At 35.1% G+C, this 27,945-nt stretch overlaps 1 long non-coding RNA gene across 1 annotated transcript; it reads left to right on the forward strand.

Moving 5' to 3' along the window:
• The first annotated feature begins 92 nt into the window (after positions 1-92).
• Positions 93-20,416, forward strand: LOC109253312 (uncharacterized). The gene is made up of 3 exons (XR_002074338.2): positions 93-212; positions 14,120-14,211; positions 18,467-20,416. It is a non-coding gene; the product is annotated as an uncharacterized LOC109253312 (long non-coding RNA).
• Positions 20,417-27,945: the final 7,529 nt, after the last annotated feature.

Raw genomic sequence — 27,945 nt, forward strand, 5'->3', positions numbered from 1 at the left:
CTCGGCTTTCGAGGACCCACTCTCTCGTTGTGACTGACAAGCCCGTGCACCAATCAGGTGCAGCTATAGCGTCACACAGAGGACTGGGAGCGGGGAATTGTAGACCTGAACGAGGTTGCAGAAGGTATTTGGGTTGGTGATTGGAACTGTGGTCCACTGAGTGTTAGCATCTGAAGACTGTCTTGGTTCTTAGATGTTGCTTATCAGTGATGGTAAGAGGAAACATAGTTAAATGTTAGAGTTTTAGAAGTTAAATTTTTAAATTAAAAGTTAAAATTTTAACATGGCGCTGTGAAATGGTCTGCAGAAAGGTCGGGGATACAGCAGTGCCCACACCTGCTTCTAAACATTGGAAAACTGTTTCACATAGAATTGTCATACTTAGAACATTACAACCTTGTAGAATCTACAGGGTTGTTTAAAACTTACACAAATTAGCGTCACTAATATTTCATGCGAGGGAGCGGAGGATAGAAAAGAACAGTAAGATGCTTTACTATGCCTCATTTACTATCAAGGGAATGACGTTAATTACTTTAAATCTGCAAAATAATTATGTCAAATTTTAAAACGCGCATCAGCTGCTATTCTCTGGGTGATACTGTAGAGACGCTCACCCTAAAACTTTCAAAGTGAGACACTGTCAATACAATTCTAACCCTTTAACCCAAGTAATTGCCTGCAACACAATCTTTGGAATTAGAAGGAAGGCACAAATCCGAATTGAAATTTGACAGAGTATTATTCATCAGATTTATTAAAACATATTTGAAGGACTTTCAATCTTATAGTCAGAGTCTAACATTAAAAAGTTTTGTTGTCCAGTTGAAGAACACAAATTTTAGAAGAATTTTTAATGTTAAGCTCTATTCAAAAACAAAACACATCAGTGTAGAGATAAGGGATAAGGGATTTAAAATTCTTAATTCTAATAGTCTAATGCATCTACAGTAGAGAAAGCAAAGGTGGAAACTTGCACAATATGTATTCTTCAGTTTTAGAGTAGGCTGAATGAAAAGAGCAGAATAGGCATCAAGAAAGTGGAATAGGGGCAGTAGGGATAAAAGAATGCCTTTGACCTGTCCCTTGGGAGCCTCTTAATTAGGCTTTCATTTCCAAAGATCAGGAGGCTTGACAGGATCTTGAGAAATCCTGTCTGTTTCCTTGTTCACAGCAAGATATACAATTTATAATCCAGCCTATGTCTAGAAACATCCAGAGAAAGATTTCACAATGTGTAATCCCAAATTGAGCAACCTTCCCATTCAAGGCACTCATCTCCATACCTAACCTAAATTCACGATTCTTTGCAATGCTAGCATTTTTTGCCTTTGGTCTCTTTTCAAGGAGAATATAAGAGCGTAACTAGAAATTTTTGTTTTGTAACAAATTAGCAACCAGTTTCAGATCATTTATTTTCATCTAGGTGTGAACATTTTGTTGTTGTTTTTTTTTTGTTTGTTTTTGTTTTTTCCCCAATATTCAGGACACTGGTAGGAAACACAGTTGGGACCACGCTTTGTATATTATAAGAATAGCATCTTTAATTAGGTACTGCTCATTCCTGTCCATGCCATCACTGATTTTGAAATTTCAAGTTTTACTTGTTCCCTTATTCCTCTATTATAGAATTTATAGCCATTTGATTTTTATGTAAGTTGTCTATTTAACTCTGTTTCAATATCCACACTTACACTTATATCTTAGTACTGCTTAATGAGATAATAGTTGGAATTTAACTCTTTTGTGCGTTATTCCTACTTTCCAGGGATCTTTCTTACTCCTTCCTGATGCTTATTACCTTCAGTTTGGAAATTTCTTATTTTCTTCTATTTATTTTAAATAGGCTGAAAAGATGTGGATTTCCTTGGGCTAACTTTAAATAGAAATATGTAGATAGTGATGTATAACAAAAAATATGATGAAAGCTATGACATTTAGAAAGGGAATAAAGAAAATAATTTTCTCATTATAGAAGGCTAATTATAGTTTATAAAGTGGGATGCTGCAAAATCTGCTGCCTGACAGAAATGATTCAAAGTGTTGGTCTTTGTGTTACCAACAGAATTAGAAATACTGTCCTGCAAGTTTATGCTGAGAATCAGTTGAGAGGATAGAAAGTATAAATGAAATCTGGACTATCCATCTTATCAACAAAAATATGCTTTATGAAGAGCCTTAAAGGCACAACTCCATTAAATAATCCAGTGCACAGCAAAATGCCTGTAGTATTATACATGCTCAACAGATGTTTGTTCAATGTACATAGTACAAATTTTAACTAATGCAGCAAAAGAAAAATAAACGTTATTTATCTTCTCTGCTTCCCCATCACCTGATGGATAAGTGCAAGTTCCTTAGAATGGCATCTTAGTCTCTTCTCATGATCTGGCCTTTGCCTAAATTCGCAGCCTCATTTTCTATCACAAACCATCTGGTGCTAATGCTCCTGAAACTGCTTTTAGTTCTTTAGAACTTTACTATTTTTGTCTCCATGTTTTTTATTTATGCCCCTGCCTCAGTTTATAAAACTCCTATTCCTCTTTCAAACTATGGCTCAGAAATCTCTGATAAGTCTTCCCTCAATTCTCATGAAGAGTTTATCTTTTCTGCTAAACTGCTCCTGCAACTTGTATATACTTTTGATTATGGTATTTATCATATTGATATTGAAATTTCCTTGACTATGAGCCTGTCTCCCCATTGAGCCATGACCATTTATCATGTTTGTGTATTTAAGGTTCAGTATAGTACCTGTATGTCAGGTACTATACTAATTAATCAGTATATGCTTGTTAAGCTGAATTTATTTGCCTATCTAGGGTGAACAGATATGTAAATGGGAAAAAAAACCCCACAAGCTTCTATACTTGAGGGGAAATTGTAACTCATAGTAAGAATGATATACAAATTCATTTCAAATAACAAAGCATGTCTGTTTATCCTCTTCTAGAATAATGCCAATTTCAAAGTGCTCAAATTTTTCTTAATGAATAAATATAGCTAGCCTCCATAAACATTCTCATGAATGTTAGCCATACCAATTAATTGTACATTCTATGTGCCAGACACTATGATCAGCATAGGCAATATAAAGATGAATCAGGCAAAGACTCTCAAAGAGCTCCAATTGTAGTGGGCTAGGTATATACGTAAGCAAACAACTATGGTATAGTGTGACAATGATCATTTTAGAAGTATGTATAAGATAATACAACCAGTTAATTCCTTTGAGGAAATGTTTGGGTTCAGTGTCAGGAGAAGCTCTAAACTGATATAGAACATGGATTGAGGCTCAAATGATGAGTATAAATTCTCAATTTAGATAAAGCATAAGCAGCAACTTGAACATGCTTGGTGTGTTTCAGGAGGATATACTGAATAGAGAAGGATGGCTAAGCCAGCATTTCCCAGAGTTTGTTCTGCTGAATACTAGTTCTGTAAGATGCTTCTTTCAACAGAAGTTTCCATGGCCAAACAAGTTGGAGTAATGTTGACTAATTGTGTTGCCATGTCATGAAATGGGTCACAGTATTCCACTTCCTATTAGCAAGGAGTTCACACTATGATCAAGTTGAGGCACAACTAAACAAATTCCAGAATCCTACCTTTGAGGATTTGTTTCCTGGGACTCTCCATAACAATTTCTGAATCAGTCAAGATTTAGTTAGAAAATAGAAACCATACCTGTTACGTGAACAGAGAAAATGTTAGTAAAAATGTTATTAGGGTACATTGTTAACTCAAAAGATACCAAGAAACAATAATATATCACAATTAGCAAATTCAGGAAGCAACTAACCCCTCTAGGGCTGGGGAAACAAAGTGAAGAGTTTGGAATTATTAAGATTTAGAGCTTAGGGGAGCATTCCTGTGGAGTTCCTCAGAGAAGGAGATGGTGCTCAGCTGGGACTGGTGTCTTAAGAGGCAGGGATGTGATTAGGCTGATTTGGCAAGTGTTTAAAACTGCAAACAGAGCATCAAAGAAAGCACTGTAGTACAGCATCTTGCAGTCTAATACACATGTAATTGGGATCCCTAAAGGAGAATAGAGAGAGATTGGGGCCGAAGAAACATTTCAAGAGATAATGACTGAGAAAGTTCCAAAAAATAATGAAAGCATCAAACGACAGATCCAAGAAACCAGGCAACTCCAGTATTGATTGTATACTGCTATATAACAAATTACCCCCAAATTTAGTGGCTTACAACAACAAAAAATTCTTGTCTCCTAGTTTCTTTGGGTCAGAAATTCAGGAGTGGCTTTGGTGGTTCTTTCACTCACTGGGGAGAAAGCAGAAGTCATAGTGCCTTTTAGGACCTAGTCTCTCAAGTCACACAGTGCCACTTCCATCTGATTCTATTTGTTATAGCAAGTTATGATGTTTGGCTCATACTCAAGAGGAGAGAAATTAGGTTCCACATCTCTATTTCAAATATGAAGGAGGGGCACCTGGGTGGTTCAGTCGGTTAAGCATCTGACTTTGACTCAGGTCATGATCTCTCTATCTGTGAGTTCGAGCCCCATGCTGGGCTCTGTGCCGACAGCTCAGAGTCTGGCTCCTGCTTCAGATTCTGTGTCTCCCTCTCTCTCTGCCCCTCCCCTGCTTGTGCTCCGTCTCTCTTTCTCTCAAAAATAAACACTAAAAAAAATATGAAGGGTAAATAAAGATTTTTTTTATGTAAACAAAATATAGTTCCTATAGTACAGCAGACCTACATTATAAGAAATGTTAAAAAACTCTTTAAGGCAAAAATACCACAATACCAGAAAGAAATTTGTGTCTACACAATGAAATGAAGACCTTAACCAATAGTTAAAATAAAGTAACATATAAAAGACATCTTTTCCTTATTTTTATTTGTTATAAAGATAACTATCCAAAACAAAAATAATGGCAAATTTATTGTGGATATAGCATATATAAAAGGAATGTATAACAAAAATTGGGAGGGAGCAATTGTAAGTGTACACTTGTAAGGTTTCTCCATTGTACATGGTGCAATATAATATTATATGAAAGTAGACTGTGATAAATTAAAGATGTAAATTTTAAGCCCTAAGGTAACCACTAAAATATTTTTAAAAGAAATATAATTAATAAGCTAATAATGGAAATATGAAAGAATTATAAAATAATTAATTTTAAAATGTCAGAAAAAAAGAAACAAAAAAAGATGGAGCAAATAGAAAATAACTAACACGGTAATAGTTTTTAATTCAACCATATTAATAGTTACATTAAATGTAAATGATATAAACTCAAATTTACAGGCTAATTAAAAATTAAGTTCTAATTATATTCTGACGGAAAGAAACTCACTTTAAATATAAGACAGAGATAGCTTAAAGGTTAAAAGATGAAAAAAATACCATGCAAGTATCCATAAAAATAAGTCTTGAAATATTAAAATGACTATTTTAATATCAGACAAGGTAGGTATCCTAAGAGCAATATGTAATGTTAGAGGGTCAATTTACCAAGAAGCTTTAACAATATTGTTTGTGCAGCAACAACAGTTCTTCAAAAGTGTTTCATATTATCAGAAAAAACTAATAGAACTGAAAGGAGAAAGATATAAATCCACAATTATATTTGGAGTCTTCAACACTCTTCTCTTAATAATTGGCAAAAAAAAATAAAATAAAAAACCAGTATGTGGGTTGGTACATTTGGTAGAGATATACTAAGTAAAAGAAAATGACTCATTCAAGAGAGGAAAGACACATTTTACATTTCTTCTTTTATTTTATTATAGTTATGAATCACCTTATTTTTTTATAAATACTTTACATTAAAAATATTTTTTTCTTTGAAAAAGTCCTATAAATCAAGCTTTACAAATTCAATCCCACTTTCTCCCCCTTTGACTTGTAATTTAATTTCAGAGGTAGTTAGTCTTCATTTCTAATTCATTTTTACAAGTCAGTAGTTCCAAATGTTTAAGATTTTTGTTTCTCAGTAAATGTACAAAATCTATATAAAGAAAATTGTAAAACACTTATGAGAAACACTGAATAGACTTGAACAAATTAAAAGACCTACATTCTTGGCTAAGTATTAAACATTATGAGCTTGACAGTTCTTTCCATATGAATGTATAAAGTTGATACAATCCCAATACAAATATCGAACAAAAATTTTTCTGGACCTGGAAGGTTCATTTTAAAGTCAATATGGGGGCACCGGGGTGGCTCAGTCACTTAAGCATCCAATTCTTGATCTTGGCTCAGGTCATGATCCTGCAGTTCATGAGTTTGAATGGCCCTCATGGAGCGCTTTTCTGGCAGTGCAGAGACTGCTTGGGATTCTCCTTCTCCCTCTCTCTCTCTGCCCCTCCCCTGCTTGCTAGCTCTCTCTCTCAAAATAAATAAACATAAAAAAAATCTTTAAAAAAGTAAAGTTAATGTGGAAAAATAAACAGACAAGAATAGTCAGGAAAATCTACACACACACAAAATTATTATTGAGCTTTCAGCTTTTAATATATTTGCTGGACAAAAAAATCTTGAGTATTTTTGTCTTTCAGTACTTTAAAGATGTGTCTCCATTATTTTTTGGCTTGCATGGTTTATTGAGAAGTTTGCTGTGTATATCTCTTTCTTCCTTTGGCTACTTTTAACATTTTTCTTTTTATAGCTGGTTTTCAGCAACTTTGTTTATACTGTGCCTTGTTTTTATTCTACTTGGAGTTCATTGAACTTCCTGGGTCTGTGGGTTTGTAGTTTTTCATCAATTGGGGAAATTTTAAATTTTATTTCTTCAAATATTTTTTTTTTCTATTACCTCTTCTCTCTATTTTCCTTTTGGGATTCTAGCTATATATCTGTTAGGCCACCTAGTATTATCTCAGAAGTCTATTCATTTCTTTTCCAGTCTTTTTCTCTTGGTGCTTCAGTTTGGATAATTGCTGTTGTTGTGTCTTCAAGTTCGCTGGCATTATCTCTGAAGTGTTTAATTTGTTCTAAATCCCATGCATTGTATTTTTCATTTCTTATATTGTACTTCTCTAGAAGTTCCATTTGAGTCACTGTTATATCCTCCATATCTCTCCTCATCATGTCATGTTTCCTCATATTTTCTTAAATATACAGAGTATATTAGCTATGTCACATATCATTGTTAGTTACATCATCTCTTAATTTTGTGTCTGTTTCCACTGATTTTCTTATGGTTATCAGTCACATTTTCCTGATTTTTTGGTTACCAGACATTTTACCTAAATATTACATAAATTTTACATTGTTGGTTTATGGAATTTGAAGCATTCACTTAAATAGTGTTTTATTTTGAAATGCAGTTAAATTACATGTAATAAGCTGCTTTTGAGGTTTGGTTTTAAGTTTTGTCTTGGCAAGTTTGGAATAGCCGTAGGTCAGGGCTAATTTAGCCCCACAACGAAGGTAGTACCTATTCTGAGTGTTCTAGTTAATGTTCCTTGCATTGCAAGAGCTTTTCACTCTTGTTGGTGAAAACAAACTATTCTTATCCCCAGCCCTCTAATGAGCACTGGGAATTGTTCTGCCTATTAGTTTCAAGTCTTGAGTACTTTCCTCTCACATGTACCTGGATCAATACTCAAAGATTCTAGGATACCCCTCTATAGATCTCCAGAACTCTCTCTGCAGAGCTCCCTTTTCTCTGATACTCTGTCCCACAGACTCTTAACTGCCTTGACTCTGCAAACTGATTGCTGTCTCTTCAACCCAGTGAGACCAAGACTTTACTTGCATTCCATCTCCCTGACCTGCAGACTGGAAACTGTCTATAGGCAGCAAACTTGTACAATTACTGGGCTCAACTTGTTTGTTTCCTTTCCCTCAGGGATGACAGTTCTATACTTTCTATTATCCAATATCCAAAAAACGGTTGCTTCTTTTTTGTGTTTTTGCTTCCCACCCCCCACCCCCAACCTAGTCATTTAAGTGGGAGGATAAATCTTGCCCCTTGGTCAGATGTAGCGGTCTGCCACTGCTATAATTAGGCCTTTTGATTCCCTTATAGTTCATGCAGTGGTTGTGACACTCGGCACAGGTAACATCCTCCAGAACTGGGAAAGCCAAATTTATGCTAAGCCATTAGTACTATCAGGGCTACATTTTCATAAGGGAGGGAGAAGGTGTTGGTCAAAGCACAGATAATTCCCAGATGTCCCTGACAATGACTCGACCTCTAATATTCTACTGTTCTTAGAAGTTCATTCTCTGACTCTGATTTAACACCACTTAAAAGAGTGGTTCTGCTACTAAGTTTGCTTCAAGAACTACAATTACAAGTCCACTTCTCCAAACATCTTAAAGCAAAGATCTGTGAGCGTTAAACTTTCTGTATGCCTGAAAAGTCTTTATTTTGTCATCATTCTTGAGTGATAGTTTGACTTGTCAAAGGTTTCTAGGTTCCAAGTTTTGTTTTCTTTTTCCTCAATACCTTGAAAGTATTTTTCTGGTCTTGTATTTGTTTGTTTTCCTAGTACCAGTGTTACTAATGAGCAATCTAATGACAGTATTTTCTCATTTTTTACAGTATTCTGTGTTTTCTCTGAGGAAGCTTGTCAATATCCTTTACTTGTCACAAGCTTCACCATGGGTTCAGATATGAGTTTTTTTTTAACTTAATTTTGATCAGCATTTGACAAAATTTTAAAATTCTGCCAAATTGCTACTCATTTTACTTTAACGTATTGCCCACCTACCATTCTATTTTTTCCTCCTGAAAATATGTAATATGAATGTCATTTTTTTATATTTTGTTTTTCTTTTTAAAATTTTTTTAATTAAAAAAATTTTTTAATGTTTATTTTTGAGAGAAAGAGACAGAGAGCAAGCAGGGGAGGGGCAGAGAGAGAGGGAGACACAGAATTTGAAGCAGGCTCCAGGCTCTGAGATGTCAGCACAGAGCCCGACACAGGGCTCAGACTCACGAACTGGGAGATCATGACCTGAGCTGAAGTCGGACACTTAACCGTCTGAACCACCCAGGCACCCCATCTTTTATATTTTTTCTTATATCTTGGTGATAGGGGCTTTCCTCAGTTCCATCTTCCTTCATTAATTTACTTTTCATTTATATTTGGTCTGCTATTTAGCCCATCTTCTGAGTTTTTTTAATATAAAATATAGTTTTTATTTCTAAAATGTCTGGTTATTTTTCTTAACTACTAAGTAATTGTGTGTTTTATCATCTGTTTTTATTTGTTTGTTGATCTCTTTTATCTCTTTGAACATATTAAATATATTCATTTAATATCTTATTGTACTAAGATAGCAACTAGCTGTTTTCTATCTTCACCAGAGAACGTAGTGAGATGAGAAAATGAAAACACATTTGAGGGCTTCTGTCTTTAACATTTAAGGGGGATGCAAGGAAAACTTTTTATAGATTTTTTTAGGATTGTAAAAATAGGATTGTTCTCAAAGGCAAGAACATTGACTACATAAAATCAAATCCCTTCTAATCCTGTGGCTGCTTCTAGTATTTGGTAAATGTAATCTTGCCATCTATTCTAAGAAATTATTCTAAAACACACAGAGTTTTGGGGTGCCTGAGTGTCTCCAACTCTTGGTTAAGCACTAACTCTTGGTTTTGTCTCAGGTGATAATCTTGCCACTTGTGAGTTCAAGCTCTGTGTCGGGCTCTATGCTAGCAATGCAGAGGCTGCTTGGGATTCTCTCTCTCCCCTCTCCCTGTCTCCCTCTCTCTGCCCCTCCCTTGCTTGTGCTCTCTCTCTCAAAATAAATAAATAAACTTAAAAAAAAATAAAAAAGTTTTGAGCATAAAGATACCCAAATACCCTTCTATTTATACATGTTTAAAAACTAGAAGTATCGGGGCGCCTGGGTGGCGCAGTCGGTTAAGCGTCCGACTTCAGCCAGGTCACGATCTCGCGGTCCGTGAGTTCGAGCCCCGCGTCAGGCTCTGGGCTGATGGCTCGGAGCCTGGAGCCTGTTTCCGATTCTGTGTCTCCCTCTCTCTCTGCCCCTCCCCCGTTCATGCTCTGTCTCTCTCTGTCCCAAAAATAAATAAAAAATGTAAAAAAAAAAAAAAAAGAAAAACTAGAAGTATCTTGTGCATTTAGTCAAATGATACTTAAAGACTCAAACAAAATGGGAACATGGTTGTTATAATGTCAAAAGAAAAAGATAGGATAATAAACTGTATAGATTGTTAACTCGAATATTGGAATAATGCATAGAAAAAAGACTGAAAGGAAATTCACCAAAATATTAACTGTGATTGGTTTAGAGTAGGTTTTTTTGGTATACTTTCCTGACAATTTTTCCTATAATTTTCTGTGATGACTGAATTGCTTGAAAAATCAAGGAAATAGGGGGGAAAAAATCAATGGTCTAGTATTCGCTGCATGACTTAACTTACAAGTTGTTCAAATCAATTGAGACAGAGTAAGTGAAAGCATGTTGTAAACTATAAAATGAAGTAGTAAGCTAAATTATTGTTATTAGCAATAACTGAAGGGTAATATAATTCATCTTTTGAACTCTTCCTATAGAGAGCTCTCTTTTCGGTCAATTTCATCTAATTTATTTTTGTCAATACAAATGGGGTAGCAGAACACTTCGAAAATCTCCCTGAGGATAATAAACTATATTACCTTTTTTGTTATTGCTTTGAACTCTTACCATGATGATAATAAACAAAGCCCCTTAAGCTGGTTTTACCTCCTGCTCTTGTACCCAGGCAACAGCAGTATCCCCTTCAAAAAAAAAAAAAAAAAAAGATAAAACTATTGAGATTTAAAATACAGTTTTACAACTTTCTCTAAAAGGTGAGTTAGTTAAATCACGGGGGAAGAAAATACCAAATTTACAGGAACAAACGTGTGTTTATTTTTTTTTAATGTTTTTATTTATTTCTGAGACAGAGAGAGACAGAGCATGAGCGGGGGAGGGGCAGAGAGAGAGAGGGAGACACAGAATCTGAAGCAGGCTCCAGGCTCTGAGCTGTCAGCACAGAGTCCGACTCGGGGCTCGAACTCACACACCGTGAGATCATGACCTGAGCTGAAATTGGTCGTTGAACCGACTGAGCCACCCAGGCACCCCACAAACGTGTGTTTATTAAGCAACACATTAACTGCAAGGGATTTCATATGTAGATTATCTATAATTTGAATGCAATTTTCTAAATTTTTTTTTATGTGAGTAGTTTCAAAGTCTTTTGGTATTTAATAACATGTGCTATTATTAACACAGTTGTTAAAGTGCAGATGTTTTCTTCAGTGCCTGACCCTTTCAAAATATTGCCCAGGAGAATGTTATTACTTACAATTGAACTACTTCTGGACCTCATGGCTTCCTTCCTCCTCAGTACCAATTATGTATCTGACGCTTTGGTAGGCAATGGAGATCCAGCTATGAACAGGAGATACAGATCCATCCTTGGGTGTTATGGACTCTAGTCACACAAGTATTTGAGTGTCTGGTGTGTACCTAGCTCTATCCTGAGAATTTCAGGGTTCCCAAAGGAAAAATACTCCATATACTGAAGAGCCTTTTAGTTCTTGAATGATGTTTTTCTGACCACTGCATAATAGCTTATTTGGACTACCTACCTGGCTTCTGAACGAGAGGAATTGAAAATAGCCAGAATCAGTCAGCTTCTGTCCATCTTAGACTAGGAACCCCTCTAAACTGAAGAAAATCCAGGTGTCAGAAAATTGATTTAAAATAAAAGATACTAATTCTGCCATAGAGTTTTAGAATTGTGATGTATTCAATCCTATCACTTTTTAATAAGCTAATGCAGTTTTGCCATATTTTCTTATGGTCATTTCAGATATGCAGACACATGGGATATATAAATTCTGACTAGACAATGAGCAGCATAAATGAATGTGCTAATAGCTAAACCAGTAGAGGCTGTTCTTTACTTTGTGTAGATTTAATGTCCTCTGGAAGGACCTCCAATTTATTTTTAAAAAATGATTTCTAAGGCTTATAGTATGGGATTGCCAAAATCTCACAATGGTAAAGTAAATGTTATTTATTTAATATTAATTTTATTACATCTTGCATTTAATACTTGTATATTTTTATGAAAGTTTAGTATAGAAGTTTATCATAAGAGGACACTTCTGTGGACATTCATATATAAATAAAACAATTCTAAGACTAGTTTACTAATCAGCTATTTCAGAAGTCATGTTAAAATGTGATTTTAGTTTACAATATAATTCTAATTCATTTTTTATGGGTTAAGAATATGAGAGAAATATCATGTAACACCATGTTATTTGGAGGAGACAGGGCTTGCTTATAGGGAAATGAGAAGCTGCATTTTGCATTTATTAAACCCCTATCTTTCTGCCATGCCCTCATCTTTAGTCACTACCCTACCCTACCCTATGTGTTTCCCTGATCCTTTTCCTGTCCAATAGAGAATTTTGTTCAAATAGTATTCTTGGAGAACGTCATAATACTATGTGTACCCCTGGCCCACTGCAAAATCAATCTAAACTACTCCAACTGGGTTCTCATTGCTGCTTAACAATCTTGATATTGATCTCCCATTTATTCCCCAGCACACTTCCCTTAGAAGGTGCTTCAGATCTTTCTGCTCACACATCTAATTCACTACTTACCTTTTCCATTCTCACCAGATAATATCCATCCAACTTTACTGAGAAATTTACAGGTAACTAGTGCTGTTTAATTTTTCCTTATCTCTACCTTCAAGCAGCAAACTTTTGTTATCAACCATGTGCCGGGCTCTATGCTTGTTCCTGGCACATAGTAGGTGCTCAATAACTGTTGAAATGAATCTATGTGTTGATGAAAAGATAGGTCTAGGGCCTGAGATACTTCACATAGAGGAGGGGTACAGAAAGGAAGGGCACAATAGATAATTTTGACCTTGGATGTTCTTAGTAAAGAAGGATGGTTTCCTATTGCAAAGAAAGAGGAGTTTTGTTTTGGTTTTGTTTTTTTATTTCCAGGGCTAAACTCTTCTTACCATTCCTTTCTTCTTCCTCTTTGAAAGTGATTCAGCTCTCTCAAAGAAGGACAACTTCATTATATCTAAACCCACCTCTCTGAAACCCATCACCATCATCAACAACTAAAATTCTGACCCTGCTGACTATAACCATCCCATTTTCATACTTACCTTTTGTATAAGTGCTCTGCAATTACTATGGTATACTTATTTCCTTGTCACCCATATTGTCCTCTTGGATTCATTTTGTCTGTTTTTTTTTTAATGTTTATTCATTTTTGAGAGACAGAGACAGAGTGTGAGCAGAGGAGGGACAGAGAGAGGGGGACACAAACAGAATCTGAAGCAGGCTCCAGGCTCTGAGTTGTCAGCACAGAGCCTGATGTGGGGCTCAAACCCACAAACCATGAGGTTATGACCTGAGCTGAAGTCGGATGCTTAACCGACGGAGCCACCCAGGCGCCCTGTATTTTGTCGTTTTATTATTCCCATTTATACCAACTAAAATCTCGCCTACTTTTTTTTTTAATCTCCCCTATTTTTTAAGACTCATCTCTCATACCAAACATTCTCTGGCCCCTGTAACTGGAAGCTCTCTTGAGAGAACCAGCATTGTCTGTGCTGCTCCTATGATACATATCTTAACCTGCCTTTTACTTCTGTGCAATGCCATGGGTTTCATTTCTATAACATAGGGTTCAATAAATATTGGTTGAATGAACATCGATAAATTGAATACCTTACATGGGGATGGCAAAAGAAAAAATAGTTAATCTTTTTACAAAATAAACTTTTTTCTTTAATCACTCTAATAAACAATTCATTTTAAATGCTATTTCTATCCATGTCTCGCCACTCCAGTGAATGAAGATGAAATTGTCAGCAATTTGGCCAGCTTCAGTTTTAAGCTAGCAGGATGTTATTAGAAATGGTGATAGTGGTATAGCCATAGTTCCCTGTGTTTATTGTTGGAGGAAACTAATGCTTTATATCAAATATGTTACTAAAGTCTAGATTTCTCCAATGAAACTTAAAGGGAATTGTGAGGCACCTGTGAATGACAGGTTTCTGAACCAGTTCCAGGGTGGATTCTGAAGACTACAAATGGGAATTTTTGGTTTGCTTTCAAATAGTTCTGATATTCTTCATTTTGTCATGTTTTTCAGCTGCTACTGGTTATCACTGCACTTTATCAAATAGCATCCCCATTTCAATTGAGAATGAAGAGGTTCTTGGATAAAGAACTTATAAAAATCAGGTACAATAATAAAGTCATGGATGATTCTTGGAATTTGCTAAAATGAAATGCTGCATCTAAGTGCAATATAAGTGCAACATCTTAGCTATATAAGATCATTATCATAAAGTAATCATCATGATTAAAAAAAAACCCTAATTGAATCATTATTCTTTCCAAAAGATCAGAATTCTGAGAATACTACTCAGAAGCTCTCAAACTGAATATGGAGCAGGAAATATTGCGATGAGTCCTCAAGAGTGAGAAATAAAAAACAGTTGTGCTGTTCTTTCATTGTGCTTTTTAAATTTCATTATTCCTAACTATATAGTACTTATGTATGGTGAAGAATGTAGTCAGAGGGGAATGCATCTGTCAGAATCTTAGTATATAAAAAAGAATAGAAGTAAAAACAAAATAAGCATACTCAGTAAGTTATCATATGTCATATTTGAAACTTGAGCTATATATTCTTTTTTGAAACAAGGATAATAAAACAATAAAAATTTTAAAGTGTGTACTTATGCTATAACTAAATAAAAGAAACTTGTAAGTAGATGAATAAAGCTAGATCTATGATTTCTTATTTTGACACCCTGGACAATACCAACAGCAAAATAATGCCCAAAATATGCGTATCATTTTGTAGCTGTATCTACAAGGATACAAATGATATTTTAATATTCAATGAGAAATATTACATATATAAAAGTTATGGAAATCTAACACTAAATTTTGTGGTGGTTAACATTTAGTAGAGTCTGTGGTCAGTATAAAATTTTAAAATAATGTATAGAGTTTGAAAGTATGATGGATACCAAAGACGAGAAAGAAAAGAAATTGTAGACAATTCAGTAAGAAGACGTTTGAAGGATCTATTTAGCTTGATTTTTTACCCAGCAGATTAAAAAGTGAAATGCCTAATTTTATATATTTATGGATTATATTTTAAGATGCTTTAATTTAGTCATTCTGTTTTTCAGTCTTCTCATATCTTGACATTGATTCCCATATTGACCTAAGTAAGCTACTACATCAGGCATAGTCTGATGTAGTAAACCTTAGTGCCTTAAAACATGACAAGTTTTTGTTTCTTGCTCCTGTTACATGTACATCATTAGTTGGCTGGGGACTCTCCTGTACATTATCCTCATTTAGAGACTCTGGCTGAAGAGGGGGTCTACCTACACTGTTTCACAATTACTGTGGAAAAGAAAAAGTAAAATGGAAAATAAGCACAAAATATTAAAGCTTCTCCCTAAAAGTGATGTTTTGTTACCTCTGATCACATTACTTGACTAATGCAAAGGATATGGCCATGCTAACTTCAAATGGGATCAAGAATGATAGTCCCCTCATGTGCTCAGAAGGAGAAAGGCCAGACTTACTTAGTATACTAATGAGTTCTATACTCATCTAGAAAGGACTGGAGATGGCAACTCTTTTAATTCATTCTCTGTTCAAGCCAGATTTGAGTGTTGCGTCCTTTTCTAGTTGTAGGACGAGAAGGATATTGATGGATGATAACTTTCTTCAAAGGAAGAAATGTAAGAGAATATTATATGGAGCATTAGGATAAACTTTTATTCTTCACTCATTTGTTTATGGACTTATTTCTTCTTTAGCCCCCAAGGAGGCTATAATTTGTCAGGAAACATAGGTCTGGGCTCCATGAAACAACTGGAGGATGAGGCAGACTATCATATCATTCCAGTGAATGGTTTATAGGCCACAAAATAAAATCAAAAAGGTAGGTGAAATTAAGGGAAAGATAAGTGTTAAGTGAGTTAAGAAAATTTCCTTGAAGAAGATATATCATTAGATGGACATGAAATATTAGGTTTAGTTTAATCGAAAGAAGGAAAGAAGTTATTTCTAATAAGAAACACAGCAAGTAAGAAGCCAGAAATGAGAATGAGCAAGGAAGAAGGAGAGATGAGATTTGCTCAACTGGAGTAAAGGGTGAGATTAAAAGTTGAAATAGTACGTTGGGATTAGTTTTCTGTGAACTTGAACATGAGGCTATAACCTTTATATTTGACCTAATGGAAAGTAGTAAGAAACTGTGGATTCAGCTAAAGCCAGAATAAAAGAGTGTTTTAAATTGTAGGAGTTTTAAGGATACACCTGAAGAAAAAATTCCGAGGAAGTTATATTTTGTTACAAAAATATTTTGAGAAAGCTGAAGACTGGGTCCCTGTTAGACTTTAAGTGTTTCAATCTGGTTGGTGAGATAGACCATGCCTTTGAGATAAAAGTAGTCTTTGGTTAAAATTTTCAAGTATAAATTTGGTCACTGATGGAAACTCTCTAGAAATAGTTAAGAAAAATTAATTCAGCTATCCAAAAAAGTTTTGGTTATTCCACCTGGAGATAAAAGGCTGATTTAACTTATGTTACAATTATTAAAAAGACCCATACATATATCATAAAATATAAATATGCTACCTAATACCCTGTACCCATGTGCTACCTCGTAAAAGAGCATACTGTGTTTTCAAGTCATGAAAAAATAAAAATTCATTGTGTCCTATTAATTAAAGCATGAACCATAGTTTCATAGGAAAAGCATGGTTTTTAGAAGGAGACATATCTGGGTTCACATCCAAGGTGAGCTTGACAGAGAAGTAGAGAAGGCTAAACTACTCTAGCTTCTAGAGCCTCCAATTCCTCACCTATAAAATGGCAATAATAGGGGTACCTAGCTGGCTCAGCTGCTAGAGCATATGACTCTTGATCTTGGGGTCGTGAGTTTGAGCCCCATGTGTGGTTTTTTTTAATAAAGGTTTTTTTTTAAATAAATAAGCAAATAAAATGTCAATAGTAATTGGATCTGCCTCAGAGTTGTCAATAAATGATGAAACATATATAAAGTAGCTAGATATAATAGGTATGGTAGCAGTAATGGCAATGATTATATAGAAGCAATTACTAAATATTATTGAGTTGGGTTGAATTTAATGAAAATTTCCCGTCTTTATATTTGTAAAGATTATAAAATTAGTAAATCCTAATTATTAATGATTTATTCACTAAAATTTATTTCATAATTTTACTTATATTCTAGAAATAAGTAAAAAGAAGAAGAAAATAAATGTTAAGTCAGAGAATTCAGTGTTCTATTTCTTAAGTGTTCATGATCCCTGATAGGTTTTATTCCACTTAACAGATGGCCACCCCAAAGGCAGAAACTTTCATCAGTGACTACTCCCTAAAACTGTTTGTGGTGAATAGTACAATCCTATTTTTCAGATGAGGAAGCTATACAAAATAAGTAGAACTCAAGAAGTTAGTTGAAAAAGCAGTACTTTAACTCATGGCATTTGATTTATATCACTGTGTTGACTTTGTTGTTCCTCAGTAGTTTTATAGTACCTTGCCTTTTAGAGGAAAAGTTATGGTTATGAGTGTCAGTCTTCAAACTGTACCCCAAGGACCACATTTAGCCAATCTAAGGTCCCTGAGGATTTGATCGCTTCCCAAAATTGTACTCCTGGTTCTTTCCCATATCTGCTGCATACTCTGAGTATAGAAGATCTGAGAGTATGGTGATAAGTAAAATGAAAACAAAGAAATAAAATAGAAATTCATATTTAATAGCCTTGAGGTAGTAATCATGAAATTTTGATTTGAAATGGTCTTAAATTAAAATTACTAAATTTTAATTTGAAAATATTATACACACACACACACACACACACACACGCATGCATATGCTAATGGGGCCTTTGGCTTAATTGAGTATTAAGGTCTGATACTTCCTCTAACTGGGTAGAGCAGTGCGGTATGGTACTAATGTCCTTAGTCTAAGCAGTTACAAAAAAATGAACAATGGTAATCGTTCTCAAGTATTTATTTTGGTGGTTCCTCAAGAGATAGTCCAGAGGTTCTGCCTTACTGGAGAATCATCTACCCCATTACCACTTTGACATCACTTAAAATGGAGTGTGTATGTATGTGTGTGTATAGAAAAAACTCACTTAAGGTGACAAAGTAAATTCAATTAGACCAGGTAAGTATTTTGGCCTGTATGTGAAGGGACTTTTGGACAAATGCATTTGACAAGCCACTGAGGAAAATAGACCTTTGTTATTAGACATGAGTGCTCTGTCTTACAAACAAACAAATCCATCCCTCCTAAAAATAAATAAATAGAAAAGGAAAGGGAAAAAACACCACAGCTTAAATGATAGGTTTTGTAAATGTTCTGCTATTTTACAGTTTTTCAATTGAAACCACAGTTTCCTTTTTCTTCTTTCTACTTTTATACACACAGCCTAGAAGATGGACGTTTGGCAAGCCATAATAGACTGCTCCTTTCCCAGGTATCTCCTGCTTGTTTCCTTTATCTGTGAATAGGAAATGGCTTAAAGGCACCTGTGTGATGAAGGTCCCAGGGGCAGCTGCCTGACTACTGAATGCCTGATTATGTGTTAACATGCTTTGTCAGATATTGGCAGAATCTGTTCTCTTCTTTTGCCTTTTCAGCAAGGGTACCATTGACAGGCTGGCTACCCATTTATAGAAATGTTGTCCATCAAACTGTGAGGAAGGACAATAGTGTTTTTCTGTGGCCAGTGACTGTGGGAAACTTTTCTTTGGCTATTCAGGCAATTTTTGTAGCTTGCTCTGAAGAGGAGAGACTGATGAGTGCAAAAAGTACAATTAAGCAAAGCCAGACTTCAATTGAAGGCTCTAGTGTAGTCTGCTGTTCTCCTTTTTTTTTTTTTTAATTTAGAAGGGGGGAAAAACCCTATGGGTTTTCATGTTGCTGTGTGGCATTCAGCAGGGGGCTATTACAATCCTAAATTTTTTTTCTAGACCACCTAATTCTAAGTTAAAATTAAATGTAATGAGAGCCACTTGGAGTTCTGAATATTTTAAAGCATAATTCCCACAGAAGGGATTCGACCTAAACTGCAGTGAGCATCAGTTGGCTAATTATAGCTGCATTTTATATTACAGCAGGTGTCAGATGCAGTCATCTCAATAAAGTCCACATAATACTCGGGAAATAACAAAGACTTTTCTTTGAATGTGGGTACTAATTTCTGCTAGGTGTCATATGAGCCTTGATACTTCTTATTGGCATTAACAAGAGCACTGCAGCACTCAGAAATGCTTTTTGCTTGGGATGAATTGATACTGTAAAGCACTTACCAGTCAGACTTGACAGATGTCAGTAGTTAATACTAATGTTGCAGAGGTCGGAATATAATGCAAAGAGTCTTATGTAAATACTCTTAGATGATGGGCTGGTTTTGAGAAGGCGCCTGAGCACTGCACCAACTCACTTAATGAAAGTTAAATAGATAGCAGTGGGGTATCTGCTTTTACTTTGGCTCCTGCTTTATTGCAAGTCCTCCAGAAGTGAAGGGCAGATGGTAAGGCAGTAAACTAGGTGAACAAATACACTGGACTTGGATAAGGACTTGTTATGTTCACAGCACTTTCCTTGAGCTTGTGTGGGTGATTCAAATTACTAAAGTTATAGGTCAAAAGCATGCCTGAAGATAAGAGTCCTGTGTATATCCCACAGATAAAAAATAAATTTAATTTAGAAAATATGTCTGCAACTGAAATACAATTAGACAATGGTGTAGGCAAGACAAATGTCTCTTTAAAATCATGACAATTGTTCCACACTGCTCCGTACTTTTAGGAGTTTTACGGTTTGTCTAACCTATTGTAATCACATTGGATCACAGCAAGTGAGATCAAAGCAGAAGACCTATTAAAATCTTATTACAAAATACCGATGAGATAAGACAAATGTGAACTTTTTACACACATGCCATTCTGGGATCAACACTATTTATTTTAAATCTAATTCAGAGGTAACAAAGCAAAGGGAATTGTCCCTAATTATATCTCCCAAAACAGCTTCGGGTTCTCATTTTGGCAGGTTACAGTTTATGTACATCTCATAGCAAATTCTGTAGGGTGCTGTCAGCAATTAGGCAGAAATTGCCTTCAGTAATTTAATATTCATTTAACATTGGTTCAATAAATGAATGAACACTGATAGGAGCAAAGCACTGTTACGCCCAGAAATAAAATCTAAGGTAAAAAAGAAGACACATTGTCCCTAGAGTGCTGACCATCAGTTCACAAAAACAATGCCCCTCATAGCTGTTTTGAAGATTTCTGTTAATTTTTGTTCAGATCATATATGTTCATGGATTTTGATAAGGTCCAGGACAAAATTGTGAAATAGTATGACAAGTTGCAGAGAAATCACTACAAAGGAGAACAAGTAATCTGCTAATGGCAATAGTTTCCTTATAATCCTCAATAATGTTCAAGTGTTTTTAATGCTTAAGCCTCAATTGTGAATAAAAATTTTATTTCTTATTTCTTCTTACATAAATGTAATGTTTATTACAGAAAGTTTAGAAAACAAATATAAGATACAGAAAAGAAAATAATCCATAATTCTATAGAGACTCATAACATTATTAATGTTTTGGTTTCTTTCATGTTTACTCTTTATTCTTCATTTATATACATATAAAATGTATATGTACCTTCTTTTAAGGTGATTTATATTTATTTTGAGAGAGAGAATGAGCACAAGTGGGGAAGGGGCAGATAGAGAGGGAGAGAAAAAGAATCCCAAACAGGCTATGCACTGTCAGCACAGAGCCTGATGAGGGGATCAGTCTCACTAACGGTGAGATCATGGCCTGAGTCGAAATCAAGAGTTGGACACTCAACCAACTGAGCCACCCAGGTGACCTATAACTATCTTTTGAAATAAACCTTATGATATACTAAGAATATCTTTTTATACTATTGTGTGTTCTTTCACAATGCAATTTTTATTGATTACATAATATTCTACATAATATTCTAGTGTATGGATATACTATACTTTCTGTTTAAATTTACTATTGCTGTACATTTAGATTATTTCCAATCTTTGTTTTAAACTCTATTTTGTCCAATATAGGTATCGTACCATGGCTTTCATTTCACATCCATTTGCATGAAAAATGCTTCTCCATCTGGTCACTTTCAATCTGCATGTGTCTTTAGGTCTGAAATGAATCTCTTGTAGGCAGCATATAGATAGGTCTTGTTTTTTTATCCATTCTATCAACCTTTGTGTTTTGATTGGAGCTTTTAGTGCATTGACATCCAAAGTAATTATTGATAGGCATGTATTTATTGCCATTTTGTTACTTGTTTAATGGTTGTTTTTGTAGTTTTTCTCCATTCCTTTCTTCTCTTGTTCTCTTCTCTCATGATTAGTTGGCCTTTTTAGTGATACACTTGAATTCCTTTCTCTTTATTTTTTGCATCTCTATTACTGGTTTTTGATTCGTGGTTACCATTAGGTTTGTACATAATATCTTCTGTATATAGCAGACTGTACTAAGTTGATGGTCACTTAAGTTTGAACCCATTCTTTACTCCTTTCCTCCCCATGTTTTAGGTATATGATATCATACTATACACCCTTTTATTTTTTGAGTCCCTTGAATTATTTTTACAGATACACTTATTTTTACTGCTTTTGTATTTCCTACTTTTCATATTCTTACTTATGGTCTTTCCTTTCCACTCAAATGTCCCTTTAACATTTCTTATAGGGCTGGTTTAGTGGTCATGAATTCCTTTAACTTTTGTTTGTCTGGGAAACTATCTCTACTTCTATTCTGAATGATAGCCTTGCTGGATATATACATCTATTTAGCGAATGTTATTATGCTTGATGGTGTTGCTGAGTTCCCTAAGTCTGTTCTCATTTTCCATAATTTTTTTCTCTTATCTCTCATCTGTGGCCTTGTGGTATTCAACTTCTCTGTACCTCAATTTCCATGTCTGAAGAGTAGGAAACCTTATTACTAGCTATCAATTATTATCACAATTTACAATCATTGATCTGCATTAGTTGAATTAATAATGCATAAGATGTTAAGAATATTATTTTAATAACTTTTTTTAGTGCCTACTATGTGCAGGATACTTGAAGGTGCTAAGAATTCAGCAGTGAACAAAAGAGATTTTTTAAAAAATCTCTGACCAAAAATGACAAAAAAAAAAAAACAAAACACAACACCCCAAAACAACACACACACAAAAGGGGGATAAGAAGGGATGGAGAATTCAATGTTAAATAGGATAGTGAAAGAAAGCCTTGCTAAAAAGAGAGGGAGTAAGCCTTGCAAATATCTGGAGAAAGGGAGTTCTAGGCAGAGAGAACAGACAATGCAAAGGTCTGGGAAAAGATGCAGTGATGGATAATGTAAAAGAACTCTGATATGTAGAAACTCTGAAATGTATATGGGCTGTGGGTCATGACTACACAAAAACAACACTGTTAAGTTAAAAATTCAGTTTAAAATGTTTAAAATGCTGTGAGATTAATTGCTTGCATGACAACATGAGGTGGTGTTCTTCTGACTTGCTCCCCAGTGAAACTGATCAAAACTGGTCAAAATTATTTTTAAAAACTGGTCAAAATTACAAACAACAAACAAAAACAGATTATTAAAACCTTTGGAAATGATCCTAATGCAAATAGCAAATGAAAAAACATCCACTCAGGAAAATCTAAGTTAAAAAAAAGAAAAATAACTAGGTAAGAAAGGCAAGTGTATGGTATTTGAATCAGACCACTCCCTCTTTCTCCCCTCCCAAATCAGGGAGGCAGAGATTCCCCCCCCCAACCCCCCACATACACTCCCCAGCTCCGAGCTGGAGGGCTTTCTTCCTGGGACTAGCAGGATCCTAGCATTTCTCACCCTGACCCCAACTGCCTGTTGCTCAGGCTAATTCCTGAATGAGTTCAGGAAGAGTAGGGATCCCTTCTTGTGTCCAATCCTGCTTGTAGTAGAGAGGCTCTACCTTGGGAGTAGCATCCTAGAAGGGTTGGGACCCTGATAACCCTTACCCAAGCTCCTGACATGGTAGCTCCCTACCAGAAGAAGCAAGTTAAGAGGACCTCATTGTCTCTCCTCTCAGCTCCTGGGCCCTTACTCAGAGAGTTTGTCTTAGGGGAGAGGCAGGCCATGAACCAAATACCTCCTAATTTTTTCTCAAAGTAACTGTCTTCATTTACAACAGAGACTGGAAAAATTTAAGCCTAAGGGTGTTCTCAGAAATAGTAGATATGTAGTGAAAGGCAGTTGATATAGCCAAGACTAAAGCTGGCTAGTTTGCAGGAGTGAAAGGAAAATAAGACAGCTAGGAGGATCCCTCCTGGGTTTAGAACAAATATCAAACAGTGACATCTAAAACTATTCCTTCAAAAGAGCCACAATTTGATTGGATCTGTTTGTACAAGAACTAATTCCTTAGGGCATTATTGAAAACAGTAGAGCAATCAGCCCTGCAATTAGTGGAGTTTAACAGCTTGGTGTGGTCTGAGATTGAGTGACTAGGAACATTCTCAAAACTGTGCCTCCTAGAGGAACAACATCAGCAATGTAACAATGTGGGAGAAAAATAGACTTCACTAAAATAATCCAACCTGTCAGTAAAAAAATAATGAAATAACAAGCTCACTATAGGGGACAAGGGGTAGCAGTACCCAGAATTGCTATAATATAGTATCCAAAATGTCCAGTTTCCAATGAAAATTTATGAGGCATACAGAAAAATAAGAAAATGTGATTCATACATCAGGAAAAAAGCAGCTCTATAAACTACCTTTGAGAGCAACCAGATGACAAATTAATTTAAAATAATATTTTAATAATATTTTAATAAATGTTAATAGAATATTTCAAAGTAGGTTTTATACACATATCTACAGAACTAAAGTAAAGAATGATTAAAGAAACAAAGGAAGGTATGATGACACTGTCACATCAAATAGGAAATGTCAACAAAGAGGAATTATAAAAATGAACTAAATGGAAATTCTGAAGTTGGAAAGTACAATAACTGGAATAAAATATTGACTAGAGAATCTCAACAGATTTGAATTAGCATAATAAAGAATTAGTGAACTTTAAGATAGACTGATAGAGATTTTACAAGCTAAAGAACAGGGAGAGAAAAGAGTAAAGAAAAATGAACAGAGCCTCAGAGATATGGGACACCATTAGATACACCAGCATACAAATAATGGGAGTATCAGAAGGGAAGGAGAATAAGCAAAAATATCAAAGAAATAATGGATGAAAACTTCTCAAATATATTGAAAAATAATAACCTCCATACTCAGGAAGCTCAACAAAATCCCAATAGGGTAAACTCAAAGAGAACTGCAGGCACAGCATAGTAAAAATGATGAAAGACAAGAAAATCTTGAAAGCAGCAAAATAAAAGAAATTAGTCAGTTATAAGGAACCTCAGTAAAATTATGAGCTGACTTTTCAGCAGAAACAATAGGGGCCAGAAGGCAGTGGGTTAAAATATTTAAAGTAGTCAAAGATAAAAAAAAAAAAAAAAGTTCAACCAAGAATTCTATATCCAGCAGTGCTTTCAACAATGAAGGCAAAAGAAAGACTCCCAAATAAACAAAACTGAGAGAATTTGTTGCCAGCAGACTCACAAGAAATACTAAAGGAAGTTCTTCAAGCTGAGAGCAAGTGACCCCAGACAGTAATGTGAATCTGCACACAGAACACTGGTAAAGGGTTTCTTGGAGTAATGCACTAGAGCAAGGAAAGTGCATGAGCCTGGATATCATATTGTGTCAGAGAGTAAGGAAGTACTCAAAGAATGATGGTGTCGTGTTAAAAGAACTCACAAGCAAACTTGGAACTTCTGCTGGTTAAATCTGGGATAATTTGAGCACCAAAATAACATTGAATTAAACAATAAACCACAAGACCATACTGACTAAATAACTAAAATTTTAAATTTAGTTATTAAATAACTAAATTGATAGATGAAGAAGGAGATAGTTACACAGTTTTAAAGCATCTTTCCACAGAACACTTAATAATTACATAAGGGAAAAGAGATGTTACTTAATTCAAATTGTCAATTTGAATATTAATAATAGGGCACACAAATTCTGAGACAGCAAGCAATATGAAGAGCTCAACATCTTTTTGTGATATTCTAGAAAAAGATCCTTTACCTAATCATAATGTAATCATAAGGAAATACCAAACAAATCCAAACTGAAGCACATTTTATAAAAACCCAAAGTGAGGAGTATTCTACAAAGTAATTTTCAAAAGTGTCAAGGTTACTGTTGTGGACAGAACCTAACGTGACCCCCCCCACACACACACACAAAGATACCTGTCCTTTGGTGTCCATGCCTTTGTGTAATGGCCTTCCCTTCAGTTTCAGCAAACTTGTGACTTGCTTTTAACCAATACAACATGGCAGAGGTGATGGGATGTCATTCCATAATTATCTATGATGTATATAAGACTCCATCTTGTTAGCAGAGGTGCCAGAAACTCCCCCTTACTGTCCTTAAGGTAAACTGCCATAAAATAAATGGTAATGTTGGAGAAGCTAACATGGAAGGGAACTGTGGATAGCCTCTAGGAGCTAAAAGTGGCTTCCAGCAAGAGACCTGAAGCAGCTAACAACCTGAGGGAACTTGGAAGCAGATATATACCCACTGTAGCCTCTGATGAGACCACAGCATTGGCTGACACATACAATTCAGCCTGGTAAAACCCTGAAGCATAGAATCTAGTTAAGCCAGGCCTGGACTCTTGATTAAATTTTAAATTATAAACGTATATTGTTTTAAACTACTAAGTTTGTAGCAATTGTTATACAGTGTAGAAAACTAATATAGTTATAAAAGTCCATTAAAGACTAAGAAACTTTCAGATTAAAGGATACTAATGTGTTAGACAAATGTTTGATTGTTTTTCGTTTTTATTTTTGTTTTTGGTTTTGTTTTTTTATATTTTATTTTTCTAAGTAATCTCTATACCCAACATAGGGCTCAAACTCACAAACCTGAGATCAAGAGTTGCATACTTCACTGACTGAACCAGCCAGGGGCCCCTGCATTGCATGATTCTGAATTGGATTTTTTAGACAATTCTTTGGAAAACTTTAATGGGGTCTGAGAATTAGTATGCAGTAGCAGTATGTCAATGTTCCTGATTTTGATGGTTATTTTGAAGTTAAGTAGGTGGAAATGTGGTAGGAAATAAACACTAAAAGTTCAAGGATGAAATAAAAATTAGTTAATAAGTGTTTTTTCCTCACTTCGCCTAGTAAGATTGACTATTTTTCTATTTAATTAAAGAAAAGAAGCATTGCTTCTGTCTGCCTTTCTCCTAACAGATAAGGAAGGGGATAAAATAGAGGGAATTAATATTTAGTGATCAATTACTCTGTGGCAAAACTATAATATCCAATTCACATGAATTACCTTAATTTAATCCTTATAACACATGCTAAAGTAAATATCATTATTCCTATTTTATAGGTCAGGTGGATTAGATTGTCATTCCCAATTCTGCTCTGCTTCCCTCTGCCATGTGACTTTTCAATACCTTCCTCAAGAATAGACAGAGTATATTTCCTCATCTTACTGATGTTGATGTTAGTCATGCCACTTACTTTGACCGAGCATATGTGGGCAGAAGGATGTGCATATGTAAACTGGTTTCTTTCATGTGCTTCTGCTGTTCACCACGAAAAGAACCTGCCTGCATAGCCCCTATTCTGAAGAGAATAAGGAGAAACATAAAGTAGACCTGAGCCTAATCTAAGCCCATCCTGGCTGAGCAGAATCACAATCTGCCCAAAGACTTGGTTATTATTATAAGCTACTGAAATTTGGGGTTATTTATTACATAACATTATTGCAGCAATAGCTGACTGATCCACTGGCTCAAATTCATACTCAAAACCACTTATTTAATTGGTTTGTCTGATTCTAAAACTTACACTCTTTATTTCTCATACTACTACAACTCGTCTATATTCACAAGGGGAAAAAACACTAGTGTTAACTGAAATCTTTTCAAAGTACCTTGATAAATTTATTTTTGCTTTCTACATTACAAATTTATATTATTAAACTATCATCTTTTAATAGTACCCTCAGGCATTTGTCATAAAATCTAATAAACTTGATATATCTAAACTGGTAACTTTGATTCTGAGCTTAATATAGGCTATGTTGGTCTCAGTTTTTAAGTGGGAAATTTTTAAAAGATTAGGATCTATATTTTTGGAGGTATATTATTATGATTAGTATATATGTTTTGACTATGTAGATTTGTCAGGATATGCCAAAGAGTTACGATCCAAAAAGTAATCCATAGGTCACTTGTGGAGATTTATTTATTTATTTAGTTAGTTATTTATTTAGTTATTTATTTAAAATATATGAAATTTATCGTCAAATTGGTTTCCATATAACACCCAGTGCTCATCCCAAAAGATGCCCTCTTCAATACCCATCACCCACCCTCCCCTCCCTCCCACCCCCCCATCAGCCCTCAGTTCTCATTTCTTAAGAGTCTCTTATGCTTTGGCCCTCTCCCACTCTAACCTCTTTTTTTTTCTTCCCCTCCCCCATGGGTTCCTGTTAAATTTCTCAGGATCCACTTGTGGAGATTTAAAAGTTCTTCAGGTGTGGGGCACCTGGCTGGTTCAGTTGATAGAGCATCAGATTCTTGATCTGAGGGTCATGAAGTTCAGGTGAAATTCAGTTGGTAGAAGAGAGGTCCGTGGTGCCCTGTATTGTATCGCCTCAGTGTACTTCTGATTACAACCACAGCTTTGGTGGACAATAGATGCAAGTTCAGACTCAGGCTCATATTGACTCACACTTCAAACATGCACTGTGTGGTTCATCTTTCTGCC

Source organism: Panthera pardus, unplaced genomic scaffold (assembly GCF_024362965.1).
Source record: "Panthera pardus isolate Hobbes unplaced genomic scaffold, ASM2436296v1 HiC_scaffold_24, whole genome shotgun sequence".
Classification (NCBI taxonomy): domain Eukaryota; kingdom Metazoa; phylum Chordata; class Mammalia; order Carnivora; family Felidae; genus Panthera; species Panthera pardus.